The sequence below is a fragment of the Dama dama genome, chromosome 9, assembly GCF_033118175.1.
Source record: "Dama dama isolate Ldn47 chromosome 9, ASM3311817v1, whole genome shotgun sequence".
Lineage (NCBI taxonomy): Eukaryota > Metazoa > Chordata > Mammalia > Artiodactyla > Cervidae > Dama > Dama dama.
In genome coordinates, this window is record NC_083689.1 from 12,717,116 (window position 1) to 12,735,812 (window position 18,697).

The 18,697-nt window shown below is 41.3% G+C and overlaps 1 pseudogene; it reads right to left on the reverse strand.

Annotated features, from left to right (window-relative positions):
• Positions 1-990: 990 nt before the first annotated feature.
• Positions 991-10,110, reverse strand: LOC133061578 (olfactory receptor-like protein OLF4; annotated as a pseudogene).
• Between the last annotated feature and the right edge of the window lie 8,587 nt (positions 10,111-18,697).

Sequence of the window (18,697 nt, forward strand, 5' to 3'; positions counted from 1 at the left end):
CTTCCACTTGGAGACATCTATTTTATTATCAGTTTTTGCCAGTGTCAGTTGTAAACATGGAGGACATCAATCTGAATAACAACAGAAATCAAAAGAGTAGAAAAATACCCATGAACAACTATAACAAGGCATATGTTAAGGTCTGGAGTATTCGGAAGAGCAGTTAAGGAAGTGATATATAAAGGAATGAGACTCACAAAAGGAAAACAGTGGTCTCAAATTTTTTTTTCTTTCTGTTACAAGCTTATGTAAGTAGCTGAGATTGCCAAGAGTATTTTTTTTTTTTTTTCCATAGGGGCCTTCTCCCATGGCTTAGCAGTAAAAGAATCCACCTGCAATGCAGGAGACATGGGTTCAAGTCCTGGGTTGGGAAGATCCCCTGGAGGTGGTCATGGCAACCCACCCCAGTATTCTTGCTTGGAGAATCCCATGGACAGAGGAACCTGGTGGGCTACAGTCCATAGGGTCCCTCAGAGTCGTACATGACTGAAGTAACTTAGCATGCATGCATACAACCTTGAGATAATGGGGAAATACGAATATCTTAGATCCATGGTTGAAGATAACCTTGGAATAACAGGATAATGACAAAGGGAAAAATTAAAAAAAAAAACATTATTAGAATATAGTTGCTTTACGATGTTAACTTATGCTATACTGTAAAGTGTATGGATACACATATCCCCTCGTTTTGGATTTCCTTCCTATTAGGTCACCACAGAGCACTGAGTAGAACTCCCTGTGTTATACACTAGTTCTCATTAGTTATCTATTTTAAACCTAGTATCAACAGTGTATATTGTCAGTCCCAATCTTCCAAGAGAATTCTTGAATGTAAGAGAGAGCACAAAGTTTCATAAAATGAGTTGCATAAATTGTATAGAGAAGTTGAGATAAAAGAAATGGAAATTCCAATAAGGGACTGACGAGGCATGTTTTACTTACTTCCATATCTGATATAAACTGCAATTTCTGGCTCTGAGGCTTTCCTCATGGGCACTTCTTAAGCCTTAGGACCACATGTCCTTTTAGAGTTGCCTTCCCCAAGAACATTTTCAGAGCCCTCTTTATATCTTTGTTCCTCAGACTGTAGATGAAGGGGTTCAGCATGGGTGTGACCACAGTGTACATCACTGAGGCTTTTGCATTTGAATGGGAACTGTGGGTAGCAGCAGAGCTCATATACACTCCTAAGCTCGTACAATAAAATAAAGAGACTACTGAGAGGTGAGATGCACAGGTGGAAAGGGCCTTATACCTCCCCTGAGATGATGAAATTCCATATATGGAGGACACTATCTTAGAATATGAGTAAAGGATACCAGTAAGAGAACCAACACCCAGCAGGACAGCTGCAAAACACATCACCATGTTAATGGGAAAGGTGTCAGAACAAGCAAGTTGTACCATTTGATTGAGTTCACAGAAAAAGTGAGGGATGTGCAAGTCTGTACAGAAGGACAGTCGCAACACCATTAAGCTTTCTAACAAGGAATGCAGGGCACTCATGACCCAGGACACCAGCACCAGCAGTGCACAGAGCCAGGGGCTCATGATGACCGTGTAGTGCAGAGGGTGGCAGATGGCCACAAAGCGGTCGTAGGCCATCACGGTCAGGAGGAAGTTGTCTAACACTGCAAAGAGTACAAAAAAATACATCTGTGTGATGCAACCTTCATAAGTTATAACTTTGCTCTGTGTCTGGATGTTCCACAGCATCTTTGGGATGGTGGTGGAGCTGAAACAGATGTCTACAATGGACAAGTTGGAGAGGAAGAAGTACATGGGGGTGTGGAGGTGGGGGTCTGAGCACACGGCCAGGTTGATGAACAGGTTTCCAAGCACAGTGGTCAGGTACATGGAGAGGAAAAGCCCAAATATGAGGGGCTGCAGTGCTCGTTCCTCTGAAAATCCCAGGAGAAGAAATTCTGAAATTTCTGTGTCATTTCGTGGGTTCATGTGGTAGAGGTCTAGGAAGGGTAAAATAACATGACTAATTTTCACACAGATAGGCATTACTCACATTGTTTAAATAATACAATTCATATTTGGTCATCAAGAAATCAATATTTTACGTATGGTTCTTATCCCCTTCAGAGAATTCCCCACGCCTTCTCTAGTAAGCAAACTTGCCCCATTTTTAACTTTTCCCCCATTATGTCATGTATTCACAGTTTTAATGAGAAATTCCTGCACTTGAAAATTGAATTGCAACAATGTTTCCCATATAGTCTATGCAGGGATTGTGACATGCTAAAAAACAAAAGCTCCTGAAATCCAGATTGGAGAAAGAACATAAGCAAGTTAAAAACTTGTATATCATGTTTAGGGGTCTTCCTTGGTGGCTCAGATGGTAAACAATTTGCCCACAATGCAGGAGAACCATGTTCACTCCCTGGGTTGGGAAGATATCCTGGAGGAGGGAATGGCAACCCACTCCATTATTCTTGCCTGGGAAATGCCATGGACAGAGGAGCCTGGTGGGCTATAGTCCATGGGGTCACAAAGAGTCAGACACAACTGAGCAACTAAGTGCACACACATACACATGTTAGATGATTACAGGTATTATAACAAGCATGCTAGATGACTACAGGTATTATAAAGTAAAAGGAAGTATGTGGAAGGAAGAGAGAGAAGGAGGTGTGTGTGTGCTAATTTTTATGCATGTTCAGGCCAGACCTGCCAAAAATGTGATTCTTGAACAGACAGCCAGTAGTTGAGCACTTGTGGGGAAGTGTGTGCCTGAAAAGGGAACAGCCAGTTCACAGGTCTGCACAGCACAAAGCTGTTTGTTTAAGATGTTCCAGTTCAAAAAGAGGAAGCCGGTCTGGTGAGGGAGATCAGCAGGATGGAGAAGGAGAGGTGATGTCACAGAATGCTGAGGAACAAGGACGCTTCCCTGCAGCTGGTGAAACCTCAAGTGACAAGGAGTCCCTCATCCACATGTGTATCTCCAACACTTTATGTAATTCAATATAAAAAACCCCACAGCCATATGAAACAAAGTTGAAGGAAAATCCAAAACCAACTTCTAGAAGAAAAACTATAGACATTATATTTTCATAAAAAATATACAAGAGTTATACTTTAATTAAAATTAATTAATTAATTAAATTTATGAAAAGGCACTTCTCCTTGGAAGGAAAGCTATGCAAACCTAGACAGCATATTAAAAAGCAGAGACATCATTTTGTGACAAAGCAGTCAAAGTTATGGTTTTTCCAGTAGTCATGTATGAATGTGAGATTTGGTCCATAAAGAAGGTTGAGTGCTGGAAAATTGATGCTTTCAAATTATGGTGCTAGAGAGGACTCTTGAGAGTCCCTTGGAATGCAAGGAGATCAAACCATCAATCCTAAGGGAAATCAACCATGAATATTCATTGGAAGGACTGATGCTGAAGCTGAAGTTCTAATACTTTGGCCACCTAATGCAAAGAGATGACTCACTGGAAAAGACCCTGAAGCTGGGAAACATGGAAGACAAAAGGAGAAGGGGATGGCAGAGGATGAGATGGTTAGATAGCATCACCAACTCAATGGACCTGAATTTGAGCAAATTCTGGGAGACAGTGATAGCGAAGCCTGGCATTCTACAGTCCATGGGGTCACAAAGAGTCAGACATGACTTAGCCACTGAACAACATGTTTTAATTATATAAGCTTGGGTCACTGACTCATTATAGATTACCAAAGACTTGGAAATAAAAAAATACTACAGAAGGTCTTTTAAAATGTGGGTAGGAAGCAGTATCTAAGTTACAATTTCCTCTTACATAGAAACATATGTATTCAAATATGCATATGGAAGATAGAGGTGATCTTTAGTCAAGTGTAAAGAGAAATGCCTTCCAAATGGTGGCTGAATATGATGTAAGTTTTAGAAATATGGTGCAACTTCAAGAAATAAAAATGCAATGTCTAACCACAAAGAACAAAAGCAAGTAATAAGGGATGTGAGAAGTAGTTGGACATATGTATAAAGTATGATTTATTAGCATCAAGCCTTCCCTGGTGGTGACTCAGATGGTAAAGAATCTGTCTGCATTACAGGTGACCTGGGTTCAATCTCTGGGTTGGGAAGATCCTCTGGAGAAGGGAATGGCAACCCACTCCAGTATTCTTGCCTGGAGAATTCCATGGACAAAGGAACCTGACAGGTTACAGTCCATGGGATTGCAAAAAATTGGACCCAACTGAGCAACTAACACAATCACAACAACACAATGCACAACACTCATTTTCATTTTTGGTGAAAGCAGTGAAGAATGTGTAAGTGACTGCTCTATTCTTTCAGTTAAAAAAATTAAAAAGCAATGAAAAGAACAGAATATAACTGACTTGTTGATTTTACCACACAAAATTTAAAACTCCCAGACATTCTGCACAAAACTTGTATACATACATAAAATAACTAAGTGGCAAAGAGCAACCATGATGAAAAAATTTTAGTCTTTGAAAGAATACAATCAAAAGCAAGAATCCTGCCAAATTCATGATGCAAAAGCAAAGGCATTGAACAGACAATTTTTAACTAACTTTCTTATTAATATATAATATATTCAGCCTCACTGGTAATGACATAATTGCAAAGTAAGCTAATTAGCATATCCATTTTACATAATAAATGCTCTTTAATTTGCATATTAGGAGGGAGGAGATACTGTGAAAGGTATGTCTCATGAACTACTTTTGTAGGGAAATGTTTGCCAGTATTCCTTTGTCTGGATCCCTCTCATTGTAGTCACATAGGCTCCATCTTAAAAAATAAAAGTCCTTACATGTCTGTACAACCCTCCACAGCTAATGCTCAGTATCTCTACTTCAGTTAATAGCAAAAATCCTTGGACTTTGCTTCTACTTTTACTGGAAGCTTTACACCTCCAACTCACTCTCTTAATTGAGCCTTTATGTCCATCATTTAATGGCCAACACTGACCCTTGCACTTCTCAGTTGCTCATTCATGTCTGACTCTTTCCAACCCCATGGACTGTAGCTCGCCAGTGTCCTCTGTCCATGAGATTCTCAAGGCAAGAATACTGGAGTGGGTTGCCATTTCCTTCTCCAGGGAATCCTCCTGACTCAGGGATCCAACCCGTATCTCCGCATTGAAGGTGGGTTCTTTATCACTGTGCCACCAGGAATTCAATATTTGCATTTCTTTTTGCATTATAAATTAAAACATTAATTAATCAAGTAAAGAAACAACCCCAGTGATCTTGGTTATGAGTTAGTCCAGACTGGCTCAGGTGAACTCAGGTAAATGTTCTTGCCTCCATTCCATTTGACCTTCTCCTGCAGTATTTCCTGGACTCTTGGACTCACCTGGGTGGAGTCTCTGAGAGGAAGTTTGCAACATAGATGTCCCAGGTGCTCTTGGATGACTGACGATGGAGACAGAAGCTCTGTTTCCAGACAAGACAATGGGATGGAGTCAAGCATTTGTCTTCTAGTCGAATTATGAGTCTGCAAGCAACAGCTCTGTCCTGTCTATCCCAAGGTTGCTCAGGCTGAGGGATGCAGCAGAGGGGATATTTACAGCTCCCCATGTCTGCTCATTAGGTACAATTCCCTCCTGTTAGTACCATCTCTAATAATTGATATCCCTGTGGGACACTGGTCTGGACAGATAGGAAAACTTTCTTTTCGTTTTCTGTTTCTAGGTGACAATGTCAGATGGATATAGTATTTATTACTTCTCTCCATGATCTTTCCTGTCCTGGGGGAGTAAAACTTAAGGTCCTATCCCAATCCCCAGTCCACATTTTGTCCAGAGTCTAAGATTGAGGTTTCTGTCTTGACTAGGTCTGTGATCAAAGCATTTACTCCTGGTGGGTCCCAGCCCCTAATATCTCTAGAAAATTACTATTCTCACCTTCAAGCAGTGGGATAAATTTGTTCTTTTAATGTAAAACCTTGGGCAGTACACTGCTTGAATTCATTACAGTTCTGTCAAAAATGTTAGGAATTTTGCACTTAAAGCAAGAGTTAAGACCTGTCAGTTCTTCATTAGAAAATGTTTTTAATTATAAGAAACACATAGATCTTAGCTCCTTTTGGAGTTTCTACAGCTTAATTTTTAGAAAACTCCATTCTATGTGGTAAGTGTAAAGTGCTAGCCACTCAGTTGTGTCTGACTCTTGTGACCCCATGGACTGTAGCCCGCCAGGCTCCTCTGTCCATGGAATTCTCCAGGCAAGAATACTGGAGTGGGCTGCCATTTCCTCCTTTAGGGGATCTTCCCAACCCAGGGATTGAACCTGGGTCTCCTGCATCGGCAGGTGGATTCTTTACCATCTGAGCCTCCAGGGAAGGATAGTACTTCTATGAACTCCATTTTCCATTGCAGAAATGGGCTTCATAGGGATTAGTGATCTGCCAGTTATAATCTGAGTAAGGTACGAGACCTTTTCTGGAATTCTCCAGTTGTTCCCAGCTTTCAAACGCTGGGACAGTGGTTCTCAGTCAGAGATACTTTTACCCTGGGTGATATTTGGTCATGTCTGAAGGGGTGCTGCTAAACAGCCATACAATAATGCCCAATCAGCACCCAACCCAAATAATGATCCTGCCCAAAAGGAAAACAGTGAGAAAATGATTAAACCTAACCTAGACCAGCACTTTCCCACATCACTGTTCATACCAGCCACCCAGATGCAGGTTCAAAAGCAGCTTCTGATCAGCAGATCTTGCCTGGTGGTGTTGATGATACAGGTACTGGATTTTGACCATTGTTGAGTAAATGAGGCTGTGGTTATGTTTTAGAGTCTTCTACAGAGTTTTACATGTTCTCTATTGCAAATCATCTTTGGATGAAATTTTGAAGAAACGCATGCACATTCATTCCAGAGGCTGTGAAAACCTGTGTCCAGTTTGTGTGTCCCATTCATGGATCACAGCCTCATCGTGGCAAGGAGGCTTGTGTAACTCAATGAAGCTATGAGCCATGCCATGCAGGGCCACCCAAGACAGGCAGTTCATAGTAGAGAGTTCTGACAAAACATGGTCCACTGGAGGAGGGAATGGCAACCCACTTCAGTATTCTTTCTACAAGAACCCCATGAACAGTATGAAAAGGCAAAAAGGACCCTTGAATCACCCCAAATAATGCACTTCTGGGAAAGCTGGTGTAGTAGGCAGAATAAGGGCTTCCAAAAGATGTCCATGTTCATATCCCTATAATCTGTGAATATGTCATTTTACATAGCAGGGATGTTTAAATTAAGATGGTTAGTTGAATAAAGTTCCTAATAAGTCACTTTAAGACAATTAGCCATGATTATTAATCAATGATCCTCTGAACATGGAAGAGAGAGGTAGAAGAATTGAACTCATAGAGATATTTGAAAATCTTAAGCTGTTAACTTTGGTGATGTGGCAGTAGTCAAGGAATGCAAGTATTCTCTAGGAATTGGAATAGGACAAGAAACAGATTCTTCCCTGGAGCCTCCAGGAGTAATCTGTTGCAGGAAGGGGAACACTCCAGGGCCTGAAACTGGGCTCTTGTCTAACACTCAGAAGTGAATTGTCTGAGGAGACATGCATTCTGACAAAGCATGAGACTTTATTCCTTTGATATGCACCTCAGCTATCTGGGGTTCCCTGGTGGCTCATATGGTAAAGCATCTAGCTGCAATGATGGATACCTGAGTTTGATCCCCGAGTTGGGATGATCCCCTGGAGAAGGGACTGGCTACCCACTCCAGTATTCTTGCCTGGACAATTCATGGACAGAGGAGTCTGGTGGGCTACAGTGCATGGGGTTTCAAAGAGACACAACTGAGTGACTAACACTTTCACTTTCATTCTGTGTTTTTCACATCCTGAGCTTCCTTGGGGCTCACCACGGGGAGTGGCAGCAGTTTGATGGCTGCTAGAGGGCAGAAGGAGAAGGGGACAACAGAGGATAAGATGGTTGGATGGCATCACTGACTCAATAGACATGGGTTTGGGTGGACCCCGGGAGTTGGTGATGGACAGGGAGGCCTGGTGTTCATGGGGTTGCAAAGAGTCAGACACGACTGAGCGACTGAACTGAACTGAACTGAGATGGCAGATAATCTTTCCTTCCTGAGTTCCCTCAGGGCTCACCGGCTCACCAGCTCACCTTCTGTGGTGGCTGAAATTGCTGATTATTGACATCTGTTGTTTACTGATATGGCAGGAAATATTCCATTCCTCAGTTCCTCCTCTTGGTCTGGAATCTGACTAATATTTGGAAGATATTTCCTCACTAATTTTTGTCCTTAACTTGGGATTTCTAGTTTTCTTTAATTTACAAAAAATCTTTTGACGTTCAGACTATCTGCCCCTTGTTGCAAAACTTCTGCATGGTCTGGTTCCTACCCCCGTCTCCTTGGAGCTCTCTGCTCAGGTTACTTGAGATGCTGTTTTCAGTCAACAATGTAATGATCTGATATATGTATGTATTCTAAAATAGTTACCATGACAAATTTAGCTAACATTACCTGAAAAAAATTACCATTTTTTTTTCTTGTGGTTGAACATTGAAGAATTACTCTCTTAGCAACTTTCAAAGATATAATAGAGAATCATTAGCTGTTGTCACTATGCTCTCTTAGCTCCTCAAGACATCTTCATTTTTAACTGGAAGCTTGTACCTTTTGATCAACATCTCTCCAAAAGCCTCAGTTCCTGGCAACCACTATTCTACTCTCTATTTGCAGAATTTTGGCTTTTCAAAAAGATTGCACATATACATGACCTATGCAGTAAGAAATGGCAGCCACTCCAGTACAGAGGAGGCTGGTGGGTTACAGTCTGTGGGACAGCAGACTCAGACACAGCTGAGAGACTGAGTATGCCTGCATGCATGACATAATAATATATTTGTATCAAGGAATATAGCTAGTCACATGATAATGGAAATTCCCCAAATTGTTTAGATCCAATGTTGAGAATAAATTTGAGAGAGTGGGAAAACCATAACACAGAAAGACTCTTGAAAATGAGAGAGATCACAAATCTTAATCAAGTGAGTGAAATTAAGTTATATGGAGGCGTTCAAAGAAATTTAACATCTAGGAAATAAATAAAAGGAGCATGTCCTACTTCTTCAATCTAATGAAAGAATCTGAAAAAAGATCTGCAATTTCTGGCTCTGGGTTTTGAACCCTTCAATCAGGTGGACTTCTTCAGCTGAAGACAAATGGCCTTTTTATAGCTGCCTTTCTGAAGAATGCTTGCAGAACCCTCTTTATGTCTTTGTTCCTCAGACTGTAGATGAAGGGGTTCAGCATGGGTGTGACCACAGTGTACATCACAGAGGCAATTTCACTTGAGTGTGAGCTCTGGGTAGCAGCAGAGCTAAGGTACACTCCTAAGCTCGTACAATAAAATAAGAAGACCATAGAGAGGTGAGACACACAGGTAGAAGCGGCTTTAAGCTTTCCCTGAGCTGATGAGATTCCACATATGGAGGAAACTATCTTAGAGTAAGAGTAACATATCCCAGACAGGGGAGCACCAGCCAGCAACCCAGCTGCAAAATACATCACCATGTCATTAAGAAAGTTGTCAGAACAGGCAAGTTGGACCATCTGATTGAGTTCACAGAAATAGTGAGGGATTTCCAGCTCTCCACAGAAGGACAGTCTCAACACCATTAAGGTCTGTAACAAGGAATGAAGGACACTGATGGCCCAGCTAACCAGAAGCAGAATTCCACAGATTTGGGGGTTCATGATGACCGTGTAGTGCAGGGGGTGGCAGATGGCCACATACCGATCATAGGCCATCACGGTCAGGAGGAAGTCATCTAACCCTGTGAACAGTATAAAAAAAAAACATCTGGGTGATGCAGCCTTCGTAGGTGATAACTTTGCTCTGTGTCTGGATGTTCCACAGCATCTTTGGAATGGTAGTGGTGGTGAGGCAGATGTCTACAAAGGACAGGTTGGAGAGGAAGAAATACATGGGGGTGTGGAGGTGGGGGTCTGAGACAGCCAGGATGATGAGGAGGTTTCCAAACACATTGATCAGGTACATGCAGAGGAAAAGCCCAGATATGAAGGGCTGCAGTTCTGGTTCCTCTGAGAATCCCAGAAGAAGAAATTCTGAAACTCTTGTGTTGTTCGTTGGTGCCATGTGGTGGAAGTGACTACAAGTAAAGGGAAAACATGTGACTTATTTTCGTGCAAGTGGACATTACTCACATTGTTGAAATGCTACCTTATATATTTTGCAATTAAGAAGTTAATGTCAATATTCTGTTCATGCAATGAGTACAGTGTTTTGGTAATCAAAAGCTCCTGAAATCCAGTCATGGAGAATCAATATAGCAAATAAAAATATATGTAGCATGTCATATGGTGACACATACTGTGAATAAAATGAGAGCAAGAGTAAAGGAAAGAGTAAAGAAAGGATGCTATTTTCATGGGTCTTCAGGTAAGACCGCAAATAAGGTGACATTTGAACAGAGACCTCATGGAAGAGAGAGCAGGAGCCATGTACTTATCAGGAGAAATGTGTGCCTGGCAGGGAGAGCAGCCAGTGCAAAGGCCCTGGGGAAGGTGCTTGTTTAAGATGTTCTAGTTGAAAAAAGGAAACCAGTGTGGTGAGGGAAGTGAGAAGGTGGGAAAGTGAGGAGAGAAGGTGTCAGAGGATGTTGAGGAGCAAGGTGGTCTCCTTGCTGCTGCTGAGACTGCAAGTTGCAAGGAGTCCTTAAGCTCATACAATAAAATAAGAAGACCACAGAGAGGTGAGACACACAGGTAGAAGCGGCTTTAAGCTTTCCCTGAGCTGATGAGATTCCACATATGGAGGAAACTATCTTAGAGTAAGAGTAACATATCCCAGACAGGGGAGCACCAGCCAGCAACCCAGCTGCAAAATACATCACCATGTCATTAAGAAAGTTGTCAGAACAGGCAAGTTACATTTCTCTAGCACTTTATGATATTGTTGCAAAGGTGGCCTGTATTTTTTTTGGGAGGGGGCTCTGTTGGGTCTCCATTGCAGTGTGCAGTCTTCTCTACTTGCAGTGCATGGGTTCTCTAGTTGTGGTGAATGGGTTTATTTGCCTGTGGCTTGTGGGATCTTAGTTCCCAGACCAGAGATTGAACCCGCATCCCCTGCATTGGGAGGTGGATTCTTAACCCCTGAATCACCAGGGAAGTCCTAGCCTATATGTTTAAATGAATCTCTTCTTTAGTACCTTTCGCTGATTGAGTTCTGGCCTCTATCTGTGAGAATCACTTTGGAATATGTGAGCTCAGTACCCCTGCTCTGAAGACTTCTCACCCTTCACAAGGCAAGAAAGCAAAAGACACACAGTAAGACCCTGGCTTCCTAGGCTGTGTTATTTCCATGAATTTTTCACCCTTAACAATCACAAATGATTTAGAGTTAGATACAACTCAAGTTGATCAGATCAGATTATATACAAATGACATTCAGAAATTCCACTTTGTAATTTTCCCAGGTATCAGTGAAACTTGGTGTTTAATTTTGGTATGACCATTTTATGTCATGTATTAAAGACATATAGTTTTTTTCAGTGTACAACTATATTATATATCTGTATTGTATTTTTAAATCTGGATGTATACATATAGGGGGCTTCCCTGATAGCTCAGTTGGTAAAGAATCTGCTCACAATGCAGGAGACCTGGGTTTGATCCTCGGTTTGGGAGAATCTCCTGGAGAAAGGAAAAGCTACCCACTATTCTGGCCTGGAGAATTCCATGGACTATATAGAGTTGGACATGACTGAGCATACATATATGCCTGCAAGGAGATCAAACCAGTCAATCCTAAAGGAAATCAACCCTGAATATTCATTGGAAGGACTGATACTGAAGCTGATGCTCCAAAAATTTGGCCACCTGATGTGAAGAGTTGACTCATTGGAAAAGACCCTGATGCTGGGAAAGACTGAAAGAAAAGGAGATGGTGGTAGCAAAGAATAAGATGGTTAGATGGCATCACCGATTCAATGGACATGGATCTGAGCAAACTCCGAGAGACAGTGAAGGACAGGGGAGCCTGGTGTGCTGCAGTTCATGGGGTCACAAGGATTCAGACATGACTTAGCGACTAAACAATAGCAACAACAGTATATAATTCTACATGTGAGAGAAAAAGAGAGAGAAATAGAGAATGGAAATGAAAGAATACAGATCTAATAAACTCAAATGGTCCTTGAGAGACTGTGCTAAGAAAATTTCTTTGGTTCTTATAACATTTCACGTGCTATTATATTCCCTTGATGCCCAGCAGAAATTATTAAAAAGAAAAAATAAATTTATCCTGAGTAGCAATAACTTATGGTCTAAAATACTTATGGGTTACATGACCCAAGAGAAAAATGAGCAAAGGGGACAAAATAGCACTTCACAAAAGGATACTTACAAAGCACAATGGATAGGAATTGAACACTGGCCATTTTTAATATCAGGTAGCAAAACTTATTTTTCCTGTTCTTATTTCATTTTCTTTTGACTAAATGTTTTTATATGAAAGCAGAGAAGCAAGCCTTTTTCTTCCTTTTCATGTGTGACATCTTTTTTTTGTTGTTGTTGTTGCTGTTCTTGGATTTTAATCTTTTTTTCCGATGAGTCCTAAGAGTGCACTCTAGCCCTAGTTCTGATCAAAGGATCAAAGGTCCATACACATAAAACCTGGATACACCATGACAGTTTCAACCTTTTCACTAACTTTCTTCATATTAGACATTGTATTATACACTTATTTCCTCCTTTGCACTCTGTCTTCCCAATTATAATGCTTGATCCATACATGTAGGGACTTCAGCTGTTTTATTCATCTTTGTATTTTAACTGAGTATGTAAATACATGTGCACTTGTATAAAAATGAACTTCGATAAATGAAAAGTTAGGAAATAAAAAGAAAAACAAAGAGAATGAAACCAAGTTAAATAGCATGGTTTCAAAACTGTGGTAAACAGAATTGGATGGAGCACTGAAAACTAATTGAAGAAGAAATGTAATAGCAAAAATTTATGTTATCAATATGGATTAATTAAATTGGCAATGATCAAAATATAAAATAATATGATATTATGTTCCTAGAGTAATCTGGCATGTAGCATATGCTCAGTTACTATTTGTTGAATAAATCAGGACTTAGGTCTCCTTATATATGGACATTTAATATATGTCAAGGTTGCATTTCAATTTACTTGGAAAGACTGAAATGTTCCTAAAGCTGGCATAAATATCTATCTTGTAAAAAATGGTTTCTCACTTACTTCAAACATCTTACAAATACTAGGGAGATTACATCCTCAGTGTAAGAATAGCCAGCACATTTTAGATGAACACTTTGACATGTAAATATATAATATCAATGGGGGGGGGGGATCACCTTAAATAACACAAAAGACTCAGAAACAAAACAATAGACCTGTATAACTAAATAAAATTAAAAAAAAATTAAAGCCAAATATATGCCTCACAAATCAACTGAAAAACAATCATTTTAAAGAATTATCTGGAAGGCTTGTATCTGTAGAAAAATAGGCATATAATATGTGTTGTTGTTCAGTTGCTAATATGTGTACATAATAATAATAATTATTGTTTTTGTTGTTTAGTCACTAAGTCGTGTCCAATTCTTTTGTGATTCCAGGGACTATAGTCCGCCAAGCTCCTCTGTCCATGGGATTTTTCAGGCAAGAATACTGGAATGGGTTGCCAATTCCTTCTCCAGGGAATCTATCTTCCTGACCCAGGGATGCACCCATGTCTCCTGCACTGGCAGGCAAATTTGAACCACAGAAGCCCACACATAATAATAATAAGCAAATCAAAAAGGTGGCCAAATATATAAATCTTTGCTCTAGCTCAGTATGTCATTTAAGAAAAGCAAGAAGAAATCTCTTTCCTACCATGGTCCTGGGAAAAATCTTGAAGACTGGTCAAATCTGAGCTGAGAACTTCTGGACTAGTAGCAAAGGAGACCCTGATTTTTCTGGCAGAAATGTGAAGTGTTATAATGTTTAGGGAAAAATCTGAAGACAGCTATAAACCTTCAAAATACAGATATACGTTAACTCAGAGTCCTCCAGTGTGGGCACCATTGACATTCTGAGCCAGATCACTGTTTGTGGTGGCATCTGCCCTGTGCATTGAAGGATATTTAAAGCATCCCTGACTCTACAGAGCTTTCCATGTGTGACAGACAAGAATCCCTGGGAGATGAAACCATCCACTGTTAGAATCAGAGTTGGTTATCGTTACCATCTTTCTAAATTCCATATATATGCGTTAGTATACTGTATTGGTCTTTATCTTTCTGGCTTACTTCACTCATGTATATTATCTAGGGTGAAACAGATCACCAGCCCAGGCTGGATGCATGAGACAAGTGCTCGGGCCTGGTGCACTGAGAAGACCCAGAGAATCGGGTGGAGAGGGAGGTGGGAGGGGGGATCGGGATGGGGAATACATGTAAATCCATGGCTGATTCCTGTCAATATATGACAAAAGCCATTACAATACTGTTAAGTAATTAGCCTCCAACTAATAAAAATAAATGAAAAAAAAAAAAAAAAAGAGAGAATCAGAGTTGGAACTTCACTATCTCAATGTATTGTATACCTTTGGTATAATAGCAACTTAGTGATAAAGGATATGAAAGTGAAAGTGAAAGTCGCTCAGTCGTGTCTGACTCTTTGCAACCCCATGGACTATACTGTCCGAGGAATTCTCCTGGCCAGAATACTGGAGTGGGTAGCCTATCCCTTCTGCAGGGGATCTTCCCGACCCAGGAATTGAACCCAGGTCTCCTACGTTGCAGGCAGATTCTTCACCAGCCGAGCTACCAGGGAAGCTCAAAGGATAAGAAAGACCATTGAAGTGTCAGTAGTTCAGGCACACCCTGACCTGCTGGACAGCCATAAAAATAATGAATTCATCGTCATACTTGTGATTTGAGGCAGGTCTGTGAGAAATTATTGAGCAAGAAGGAAAATTGAAAGAAAAAGGCAAATGGGATAAAAGGCAGGAACAATGACTGCACTGGTGGTGAAATGATAAAGACTCCACCTGCCCATACAGGAAACATGGGGTCAATCTCTGGTCTGGGAAGATCCCCTGGAGGAGGAAATGGCAACTCACTCCAGTATTCTTGCTTGGGAAATCCCACGGACAGAGCAGCCTGGTGGACTACAGTCCTAAGGGTCACAGACAGTCGGATATGATTTAACAATGAAACAACATCTTAACGACTAATAAACATCTCCAGTTCTTTGTTTGAAAGATTGTACTCAAAGATAGGAATCCTATTCTGATCCTATTATAGAAAAGCAAACGGCTCACACACATCATTTAAGATAGAGAAAGTGAATGGCTGACAAATCCACACACATATTCACCCTCAGAGGTAATGAAACAATTGCAAGGTAAACTTATTAGCACTTCCCTGGCAGCTCAGTGGTCAAGAAGCTGCCTCCCACTGCAGGAGACACTGGTTCAGTCCCTGGTCTGGAAGATCCCCTGGAGGAGGAAATGGCAACCCATTCTAGTATTCTTATCTGGGAAATCCCATGGACAGGGAAACCTGTAGGCTACAGTCCACAGGGCATGAAGAGTTTGACTTAAGGTAGCGACTAAACGACAACAAGCTCGTCCGCACACCCCTCTTTACATGTGATTTTTTTTCACAGAAGATACTCTGAAGTGTATATATCTGGCAAAGACTGTTGCGAGGATGTATTCACAGCATTCTTTGGTGTGCATATCTACTTATTTATTTTTGGTGGTGCTAAGTCTTTGTTGCTATGTAGTTTTTCTCTAGTTGCGGCACATGGGCTTCTCTTTGTGGGGGCCTCTCTTATTGCAGAGCATGGGTTCTCGAGTGTGAGGACCTCCTAGTTGTGGTTCCCGGGCTCTAGAGCACAGACTCAGTAGTTGTGGTGCACAGGCTTAGCTGCTCCAAGGCAAGTGGGATCTTCCTGACCAGGGATCGAACCCATGTCCCCTGCACTAGAAGGCAGATTCTTCACCACTGAGCTCCCAGGGAAGCCCAGGGTGTCTTTCTCATGAATATTGAAACATGGCCAAGTATGCTCCATCAAAAAAATTAGAAAGAAATGCCCTAATTATATTTTATATCCTTACATCACTAATATACTAATTCTCTACTCAAACTATTAATAAGATACTTGGACATAAGTTCTACTTTTACTGGAAGCACTTTATGCCTCGTGTGTGTTCAGTTGCTCAGTCGTGTCCAACTCTTGACTGTAACTCACCAGTCCATGGGATTTTTCAGGCAAGAATATTGGAGTGGGTTTCCATACTCTCCTCCAGGGGATCTTCCTGATCCAGGAATCAAACTTGCATCTCCTGTGGCTCCTGCCCTGGCAGATAGATTCTTTACCATTGAGCCATCTGGGAAGCCCCTTATGCCTCTCATCTTTCTTCTAATTGGGCTTCCATTTATATCATTTACTTGGTATCACTGAACATTGCTTTACTCAGTTCAATGTTCAGTTCTCTTTTTAGCATTATAAAAATACATTGATACATTTTAATCATGCAAGCAAACAACCACAGTGTACTCTGTGCCTTGACCTGGCTGAGTTGGTTCTCTGGTGGACTCAGGTAAACATTCTTGGATTCATTGTCTGTAACCTTCTTCTGCAGTGTCTTCTGAACTCTTGAACTCACCTACATGGAAATTCTGAGAGGAAGGTCTCTGTGCAGAAGTCTGATTCTCTTCCTGGATGGCTGATGATGGAGACTGAAGCTCTGTCTCCACAGAAGGTAGCACGAAGAGGTCAAGCATTGGTCCTTTATCCAGATTTAGGACTTCAAAAGCAACAGCTAAGTCTTGTCCATTTCCAGGTTGTACAAGCTCAGGGATGCAGCAGAGGTGGTTATTTCAGCTCTCTCTGTCTGCTCATTAGGTACATTTCCCTCTTGTTACAGTGATCTGTAAACACCTGAATTCCCTGGGGGACTTCATCTGGACAGAAAGTATTTTTTTTTCCCTCATAATTCTCTGTTTCTAGGATACCAGTTATAAGCCAGATGAATTCAGTTATCAATCCTTTTCCATCATCTCTCTTCCTTTCCAGAAGCCTAAACTCCTAGCACCTCATCTTATCTCTGGATTTAAAATATTTTCCAACTAGTTAGATTGAGGCAACTGTCTTGAATAGATCCCTTGGGTCGATAAAGCATTGACTTGCGATGGCTACACAGCCCATGGAACCCTGTGAAACCTGTTACTCTCCGCTTGTAAGAGGGACAACATCATTCCATTAATGGAAAGCATTGGTCAGTGCACTGTTTGGCTTCCTGATGCTCACTGAAACCATTAGGTATTTCATACTTGGGGCCTTTCCTTAGTGGCTCAGTTGGTAAAAAATCTGCCTGCAATGCAGGAAATCACCTGCAATGCAGGAGACAGGAATTCAATCCCTGGAATTGTTGCAGGAAGGGGGACCCCTTCCAGGGCCCAAAACTGGGCTCTTGCCTAACACTCAGAAATGAATTGTCCAAGGATACACACGTGCTGACAAAGCAAGAGATTTTATTGGGAAAGGGCACCCGGGTGGAGAGCAGGAGGGTAAGGGAACCCAGGAGAACTGCTCTGCTGCATGGCTTGTAGTCTTGGGTTTTATGGTGATAGGATTAGTTTCCCGGTTGTCTTTAGCCAATCATTCTGACTCAGAGTCCTTCCTGGTGGTACACGCCTTGTTCAGCCAAGATGGATGCCAGAGAGAAGGATTCTGGGAGGTGGTCGGATCTGTGATGTCTCCTTTTGACCTTTCCCGAACTCTTCCGGTTGGTGGAGGCTTATTAGTTCCGTGTTCCTTACCAGGACCTCCTGTCATAAAACAACTCATGCCTGGCCAGGGTGGAAGGTTTCAATCAGTGTGCTTCCCCTAACAGAATCAGGAAGATGCCCTGGAAAATGAACTGGCTACCCACTCCAGTATTCTTGCCTGGGAAATCCCATGGACAGAGGAGCCTGGTGGGCTACAGTCCATGGGGTCACAAGGTTCGGGCACAATTTCATGCTTATATCTGAAGCTGAGAGCTATCATTTTGCTCCTCATGAAAGGTTGTTGCTGACCTACGAAAAGATGCTGGGATTCTTGGCCTCTGGAGAAGAATTCAATCCGGGGTCAGAGACGAGGCTTGATTGCTCAGAGCTTTTGTGTAATAAAGTTTTATTAAAATATAAAGGAGATAGAGAAAGCTTCTGACATAGGCATCAGAAGGGGGCAGAAAGAGTACCGCTCTGCTAGTCTTCAGCTGGATGTTATATAGTCAGTCACTAACAGTCTGTTAATGAGAGAAAGGAATGTCTTAAAAGTCAGAATGGCACCAGGCCCCTCATCCATAAGATGCATTTTGGGATAATCTTGGCACCAGATGATTCATCCCGGGCCATAAAACAATTGACTTGAATCTTGTAGAAGGGTAGATTACCATACAAATAGTTTCATTTACATAGATTAGGGGAACAATATCTGAGTATAACATAATGGTTTGTCAAGTAGGTTCTGAGCCATTAGGTGAACCGACTTGAAAACAGAGTCTGGGGTAAATGCATAGTATATTAATATATCTTAAGATGAACATTTTTATAAGAAAAATGCATTGATTAACTCAAGGTTTGGGAATAGTTAACTTCAGGTGAAACCAGGTGTCATTATGGCAACACAGTATTTTAAGAGAAACCTCCTTTTAA